Genomic DNA, 8,532 nt, shown 5'->3' with positions numbered 1-8,532 from the left:
ATGTTGAAACCTTATCCACTTTATTCCTTTCAGTAAATCAGTGAAGCTATGAAGCTCTTAGGTTTAAAATTAATGTTGAACATTTAAATTTCCCAGATACTTGATTTAACACAGGGAAGAGGACAAGTAGTGCTGAGCACCACAACATTTCAGAGTACCTGTGTGGGTGCATTTGTGTCATTAATTGAAAGAGCACTAAAACATGCTCTAGGAAATGCATAACATAGCTTAAGAAACACTGGCATGTACACTTACACAGCCCACCTATTTCTTTGATCTAATGAAATCTAACCTTGCTAGATTTGCCTCTCAGGCAAAAAAAAAAAAAAAAATCTGTCTGTGGAGAAGGGAATAGGAAAACATAATGTATGTTGCATAATTAGTAGCTCTCTTATTCCTTGATAGAAAGAAAGAAAGAAAGAAAGAAAGAAAGAAAGAAATCACCAAATGGAGGGTATAGATTGTTTTGTGAAGGGCACTGCACCTAAAATGAGTAAGGGTTTGGAAATTTTAAAACGAAGCCACTTTTTATGCAACAATACCTGACAGGGAGTCGTTGTTGTTAATAAGCCTTGAAAACCCGTTCAGTAATTCTGTCTCAGTCTCAGGCAGCTCACCAGGGATTAGGATTGATTTTTAACCAATCAGCTAGTGCAACTTTTCTGTTTTTATTAATTGAATTAAGTTTGATATTCTAGTCTGTTTTTAAAGAAGCCAACAATGATCTGGAACAGTTGCTTGAATTTCCAACTGTATTTTATTAGTAAGATTTTGACTAAATTTGACTAAATATTTTGTGAATACAACCCATATCGCCGGGACTTAATATTTGTATGAATTGTTATACTTTAAAAAAGAAAAATGTAAGATGCAAGATTTTGAATATTTTTACAGTGAGTTAAGATCACCCTGAAAGTGTGCATCACCGTTTAGTGTAATTCCCTCAGCTCAGCCTGTTTAGAGGCGGGCCAGGGTTTCTACAGAACCAGTAGTTGAAAGTGTTCATTTTATGGCTGAAAGCATTAAACAATGTCTAAAAATGTCTTTAGAAAACTGGCCTAAAGCAATGTTCCATTCCCTAGCACTCTCCAATGATCCATGGTCAGAATCAAAAGCTTTAATTAAATAAGCACTGAAGCAATAAAAAGGGATCCAGCAGCATGCAGCAGGCTTTATAGTTTCAACAGCATGGACTTTTACTGCCCATGCAAAGCAATGAGATTTTTCTTTGTCTCTTCACCTCTGCTGCCTAATGATTGATTATATGGATGTAGTTAATCCTGCTTCTTAACTTGCAGCATCTAATTTTTATCGTTAATTTCAGGACAGCTGCCAGGAGGATGTGAGCAGTTGGTTGTTTGTTTTATAGCTTCTGTAATTCCTGTTGTTTGTGTGGGTTAACCAGCACGCTGCCGTAATAAATGATACACCTCTGGCCATGCCTGTGTCAGCATCTTTAGAATATTATAACAACTGTTTTTGGATAGTCAAGGATCAGGAAAGGTGGGAAATGTGATATTTAGCCAGAGAACCGGAAAAGAAAACAGAGAATCAAGCAGCAGTACAATTAAGAAACTTTTAACTTTTAATAAATCTTAGCATCCTCACCTCATGTGCACACACAGCACATAATCTTACCCAGCAGCACCATTTACTGCACAAAGTATACGCCGCATTATAAACTAACCTGTGAGTAATCAATGTTTAGACTAGACGCAACAAACTGCACTAGAAACAAATATTCACATCTATGATTGGCCAGCCAAATTGGAAGGGAAGTACAAAGCATTTAACCTCATCCCTGCCAGACACACAAATAGAAACACATGCGCACGAATACTGTAAAGTTTCCACTGCCATAATTAGTTTCTACAGCAGTTGCTCACCATTGGATTTGAGTTGTGTATTAAGTATTTCACTTTAAACTTTGCCCTTGTTCAGTTAAGCTTCTCTAGTTCTTATACTGTAAGTCACCCTAGTGTCTTAACCCTCCTTTATTACATTGCTGCATTATCCTCATCATTCATTTCTACACACAAATCTGGGATACCCTTCATCATTCACTCTCAAAGCAAGTCCAAATCTAGCCATGACTCCAGTTGATTTTTTTTGCCCATGGCTGCCTGTAGCCCATAGACACAGATTGCATTGCTTTTCTGTGATTAATATACTCTACAGGGATGTGCACGAGAGGTCTTTCCGCATACTAAAGATTAGCGCAATGTCTGTGCCTATATTACATCCCACTCTCGCAATTGCTTTCCACCTTTAGGGTGGACTGTTGTTTCCTTTCCAAGATTTTTAAAGATTCTTATTTTTAATTACATAAATGATTTATTGTTTTATGATTGCTGTGTTACATGTGTTGTGTCTGACTGACTACAGCTGGAATTGACATGCTTAGTATCATAAAGTAACTCAATATACAGTGTACTCCCCATACTTATACAGTACAGGGTTTCATATATTTGAATTTGAGACTTAATCAGAGCTAATTTCATTGTGACAAATATTATAATTCTGCATGATTCTTGAGTCAGTTATGAATTAACAATGCAGTATATCATTATAACAAGGATGTTTTACATAATTGTTTCCACTTCTGTATATATGCACTGCCAATAATTGATGGGTGGTGTATTTTAATATCAATAACTCAATCAACACCCATATTTAGCACACATTAATCCTGGTTTATTTAATATTCTAACTGAATAATTTTTTCAATAAATATATGGAAAAGGTCCATTGGGTTTCATTGAGCTTGAGAGCACATCTATTTTACAAATGAAGCCCCTGTTTATTCAATTTCTAATAAACAGGTGCCCCTTTATTTATATTTTCATTCAAAGTCTATATGTTCTTTTGAAATCTATGTGTTATTAATACCGTATGTTCAGCTATGGCCATAAGCTCTAGATGACTCTATAGAATTAACACACTTTGCTGCATAAAGTCGAATTACGCCTTCTGAATAATGTTAAGTTAACATATTGAATTACATTCCGCTTTGTAGTTTTTCATATACTTTTACAAAAAAACTGAAAATGTGACATTTCGAAATCGTGAAATGTGAAATACTGAACTACTATTATGGCTTCCTGTAGACTTTTGCGATATCATTTTGTAGTTTCTTTGATTGCACAATGTTAAATAAAAGATCTACATTATGTTCATATAGTTTTTTTTTTTTTTTTAAATGATGTCTCAATCCTAAAATTCTAGGTGATGCAAAACGTTTGGCCATAACTATAACTAACACCACTTAAAACAAAGTGTTAATGCTGACATCTACTGATTCTATTAATAACCTTTTTATCCTATTTGAATTATATTCCATTATAAAAGCAATGAGAACTAAGATAATGGCTTTTAAACACAAGACAGATCTGTGCCTTTCAGACAAAATCAGTATTTGTAGTAAAGGATGTATCATAGCAGGTCCAAAAGGCTTTTCTTATGTTATCTAATTGCTTACACAAGAAAACATCTACCTACACAAGGAACAGGAAATGGGTCAGGGGATTGTCGCGCGCTTATCTGACCTACAACTACATCTAAAGATTTTTTTTTAGCGCATTTTAAAAATGATCAGAAAGATTCTTAACCTGGATTTGCATTCATTCTGAAGGGAGGCTCTGATAATACAGGCTTGAAAAACATGTTACATGTTGCATAAAAAGAGAAAATAACAGCTGTAGTATTATACAAGCGCATTCTGTCAGGGAAGCAAAAAGACTAGAGCACCATGTCCTAAAGGGGCTGTTCCTTTAACTTTACCCTAGAAAATCAGCTGTGTCAGTGAGAACAAAACCCTTTTAAGTGACACAAGGTTTAATGCTGGAGCATGGTAACATAACGTGGCAGTAGTAAGATTGCTGTTGGAAGAAAATGTGGCCTGTTATCTCTAAAGAGAATTGGAGGTTGTTAGTTCCAAAATGTATTTACAGCTGGTGCACAATATAATTTGATTGAATGTCAGAAAGGTTTTGGAAGAATCAGTGCTCAGATATTTTTACTGGTGTAATGCCTGGATTCTCCGGTGCTAGTGTGGGGGATGATGAACTACAGATGGAAATGATATAGGACACTTAGACAACCATTGTGCGATATCCTAAGGTGCACCTGATCATTTTCTTCTGCAGATCTCCAGAATATCTTAGAATAATTCTGTCTCGGTGTCACCTATTGCCACTTTTCATGTTTTTTTTTTTAAATAATATATCAGGTGCATAGTGCCAGCCTTTGCCTCTCGTTGTATGAAAAATAAGAAATATATTTTTACCGTGGTCAATAAATGGTTATTGGTGAGCCTGCAAAAGCAGACAATGGCTTATTGTTAATCATTCTGACAGGTTCTTAGTGCACTGGTAAGATTACACTGCCCCTTGTGTTCAAGAATGCAGCACAGGAACCGAGGTGGAAAGTGGTCAAGGTGGAGAGTGGTCGTGTTTCAATCTTCCAGGTGAAGGAATCACTCAGTGAAGAGGTGCTGACACCCTGTAGGTTATTACACTAAATGATTTTATAGATAAAGTATTTTTCAAGAGTGGACAAAATATGTACAGAATATATCTAGATTTTCCATGGATACTGAACATGGATTATTTTTTTTGTTTGTTTCTTTGTACAAATAAACCTTCATGATCTTCAGGCTCCAATGTGGAGTCCGATGTAACTCATTACCACACATGCAGTCAGTATGGTTTGTTCCACTGACACAAGAGGTGACAGAGACTGACTTAAGTATTAAGGTATTTTAGCCTGCCGTGAGTGGCATATAGTTGCACGACTGCAATCAGCAACAGATCTTTATCAGGTACACAACTTAATTAAAATAATAAAATCCAATCTATTTACTTAAATAGACAAATGGGGGGCTGTAATTGGAGCCATAGCAAAATTAATGACATCAATTGAAAATTGCAGTTATACAGTAAGTTTGAGTAGCACTGTAGTCGGCTGCACTGTAATAATAATTTTTGAAACTGTGACAAAACATTTCACGAGTGACTTTTAAATCAATATAGCAACTTTCCAAGAAAAGAAAAGAAACTCCTTGTTACATTTCTATCGATTCGGAAAAAGAAGGAACGCCCCATCAGTGCAACAATTAGGGCTTCATAAAAAAAAAAAAAAAGAATCTGTCTCTGCAGTTCGATAATGCTGGCTTTGACTTAAAATCCCAATACTGTTGTCTTCTACCATATCATTCGAAACAATTGATTTCAAAAGCTCTTATTCACTACCTGCTGACATACAGCTATTGTTTAAATGTCTGAGGCACAACCAAATGAGAAAAAAGCTAAATAGAATTTGCTTCCTAAATGCAATGTAGAGGTTCTATGTGGGTTCTTAAAGTGAATACAGCTAACAAACTAATTACACAAATCTTATCTGCTGTGTACTTCACAAATGTGAAGTTTTTAAAGAAACACATGCTAATATTTTAACATAATACTAATATTTTAAAACACGATATCTGGTACAACACGAGGTTAAAGAAATCTCTGTTTGCAATCTATGCTTTACACACTGTTTCACTTCCATGGACATTTCACCAGGAGGGTAAAATTGTCCCCACCCAGTCAATAGCATCTTACCTGTCATTAACCAAACAGCGGCTTCTCCTACTGACTGACATGCTTTCAGCCAGTAACATGCTTTGACTCAGAAATCATGGCTGATGTGAAATGACCTTGAAACTGCAAGTGTAACAGATTTCTAAGAGTAAGTCATGGAGTCATGTAATAAAATATAATCTAAAATGTGTTTCAAAACTGGCACAACAGGAAACATTTATGGGATTATTTTGTTAGGTATAATCACTATCATCTACAGAATAACTTCTAAACAGCTTTGTACACCCCCCCCCCAAAAAAAAAAAATAGAGTCAAGCGCCTTCTCCTATACTCCACAAACAGGAAGAAAGTATACCAGTAAATGTTTTTTGCTGATAGAGTTTCATTTAGATCTACCACAGCAGGTAAAGCAAATAGAATTCACAAGCTTAAACATTCATAAGGTTTCTGGGAAGGGAGATAGACTGCATTGGTTTTAAATAAACAGCAGGTCTAGGTTCCCAGGTTTCAGGAGACACAGTTGCTGTTTATGACTTATATTAAGATGATTTATTGTCCTCTTGAAATGAATCGTTTGCCAGTAATGATTTCCCCCTAAACCAGACCACCCCCTAAAACTGTTCACCTGGCTGCCTCAGTGCTTTAGTTTGCTGGCGCAGTATCTTCTTTGAAACTAAAGTATAGCTTGTGAGTTTAAAAAAGCTTTTTTTTTCTTTTATTCAAAACTATAAAACACTAAATGTAGTAAAACTATAATAAATGACAAATATTTAGATAAAAAATGTCATGTACTGTTACCCCTTAGCAAAACCACAATTGAAAGTCATATCTATCCTTGAACCAATATTGGTTGCAGTCATCGATGCACAGGGTCGCTAAATATTGTTACGCATTAACTGAAATACATTTTTTATTTACAGCCAGCTAAAACTATGTTTTGTACACCCTGTATCAATTATGCAATAATGTTTTTTATAAATTATTTTTCTGTCATTAGTCATCAATATGTCGTAACTTGACTATTTCATCAGATCTTGAATGTAAATGTAACACGGAAAGTCCCAATTCTGGTGTTATGGACGAGACTTTAATTCAGTAAAAAATCCGACGTACACTAATGGAGGGGGGGGGGGGGGGGGGGGGGGGGGGGGGGCGCTGTATGCAAGTCTCTGTGCAATGTGTAGCATTACTATTTCTTCTCATGCATGTCTACATTTAAAGGACAAGTTGAACAAATAAATGTATTTAGCAATTCCAACAATGACTAAATATACAGTCAAAAAATAAAATGAAATGATTGTGAATGAAGTAATATAAATGGCTATCGAGGATGAACCTCTGTTGGCACAATACTGTCTTAGTTCACAATACTAGTGGGAAGCTGCACATCTGAATCTTTACAGTAATGCTCCTAATACCTTTTCAAAAAAAAGAATAAAATCAACGCAATTATAAGCACTCAGCAATCTTTTGCAGCAGTACTGCACAGCAATACAACAAAAGGCATACAATTATAAGAGGAGAATGCAGCGTCGTGTTCTGTTGCCATTTGATCTTCACTGAAGAGAAAGAATAAACGTGTTGTTAGTCAGATATCAAGCTGCGAAGCTGACAAAAAACACATCTGTGATAAATTGAAAAGCACTTGTGAAGGTTTTTTTTTTTTCCCCCCTCCTATTTGAAACATTTCCACTTATGTTTCCCATGCAATTTGCTCTGCTGAAGTCCAGCAATTCTTCTGGCTGTGGTGGTAATAGGTTTTTCTCCATGTGGACAGGTCTTTTTTTCTATTAGGTATCTGCTTCTGCTGTTCGACTGCCGGCAGACGTCTGGAGATCAATCAAAATGCAAACATCAGAAACGCAAGGTAGAAACAGAGCTAAACTGTAGAATTAGCCTGTAGAAAAGATTGGGCATGCTATAAAAACAAATGTCCTTACCACAGCGTTGGACTTTATTATTGTAAGCGCATTAAATAAATCAACTGAAAGATGAAAAACCATCCATTACTTTTTTGGCATTATAAATAATTTGCACATACTGTAACAATGCACAGCAAACAACACACAGCCAAGCCACTAATCCCAACAGAACTTAAGCACTCCAGTGTTGTTCTGAGGCTAGAGGAACACAGAAACTTCAAAGAATAACATTTCTGAAGATATCATGGCTTTTAACAGTACTGACAGGTTTACAGAACAATCATATTGTTTATATTAAAAGTTAGGGTTAGGGTTAGGTAATTAATGTAATGTAATTCATTATCTCATTGTAACTTTGCAATTTAAAATTATGTAACCACAGGATCTAACTAGCCAACACACTTGCCAGCAGAGGAATTTTCCTCGAGAATGGACACTGTGCTAGCACTGTTTTAGTTTTTTTTTTTTTTTTAATACAATGGTTCTCACTTAAAGGTAAAGTCTTATCCTCATACAACTTTCAAAGGTTAGTGTTTCGACCACATTTGGATATAGCTGACAAATAAATCCTGTATGACTTCATGACTACAATGAACACACTTAGATTAACGAAGGACAAAATAAAAAAAGCATTTTTCTGCGTCAAGCTTTCAAACGGCAGTCCCAGCTTCATTCACATACTTCTTACATTGCATTGGCATGGGACGGATTCAAAGCTCTTGAGAGTGTTTATGAAGAAATACAACCTCTGTCGACAGTGCTTCAGTTTGTTTTCAGTGTTCAACCTAATGAACATACCCATAGAGGCCTCCAGCATGACCCTAAACTGTCAAGAAGAATATTTTCTCCTTAATTAAGCTGTGAGATATCAAGCAATTGGGGGCCTCCTAGAGCATTCACATTTTACATAATAAAAAAAAAAATTGTGGGAGATTACATATTTAATCTAACTAAGAGGGAACAGCAGTATGTGTTCTTGGACAAAGGCATGCATTAAAAGCACTGAATCCTAAAACCATCAAATTACC

This window comes from Polyodon spathula, chromosome 17, assembly GCF_017654505.1.
Source record: "Polyodon spathula isolate WHYD16114869_AA chromosome 17, ASM1765450v1, whole genome shotgun sequence".
NCBI classification, from domain to species: Eukaryota; Metazoa; Chordata; class Actinopteri; order Acipenseriformes; family Polyodontidae; genus Polyodon; species Polyodon spathula.
The sequence above is the reverse complement of the archived record's forward strand: the minus strand, read 5'-3'. Positions refer to the sequence as shown.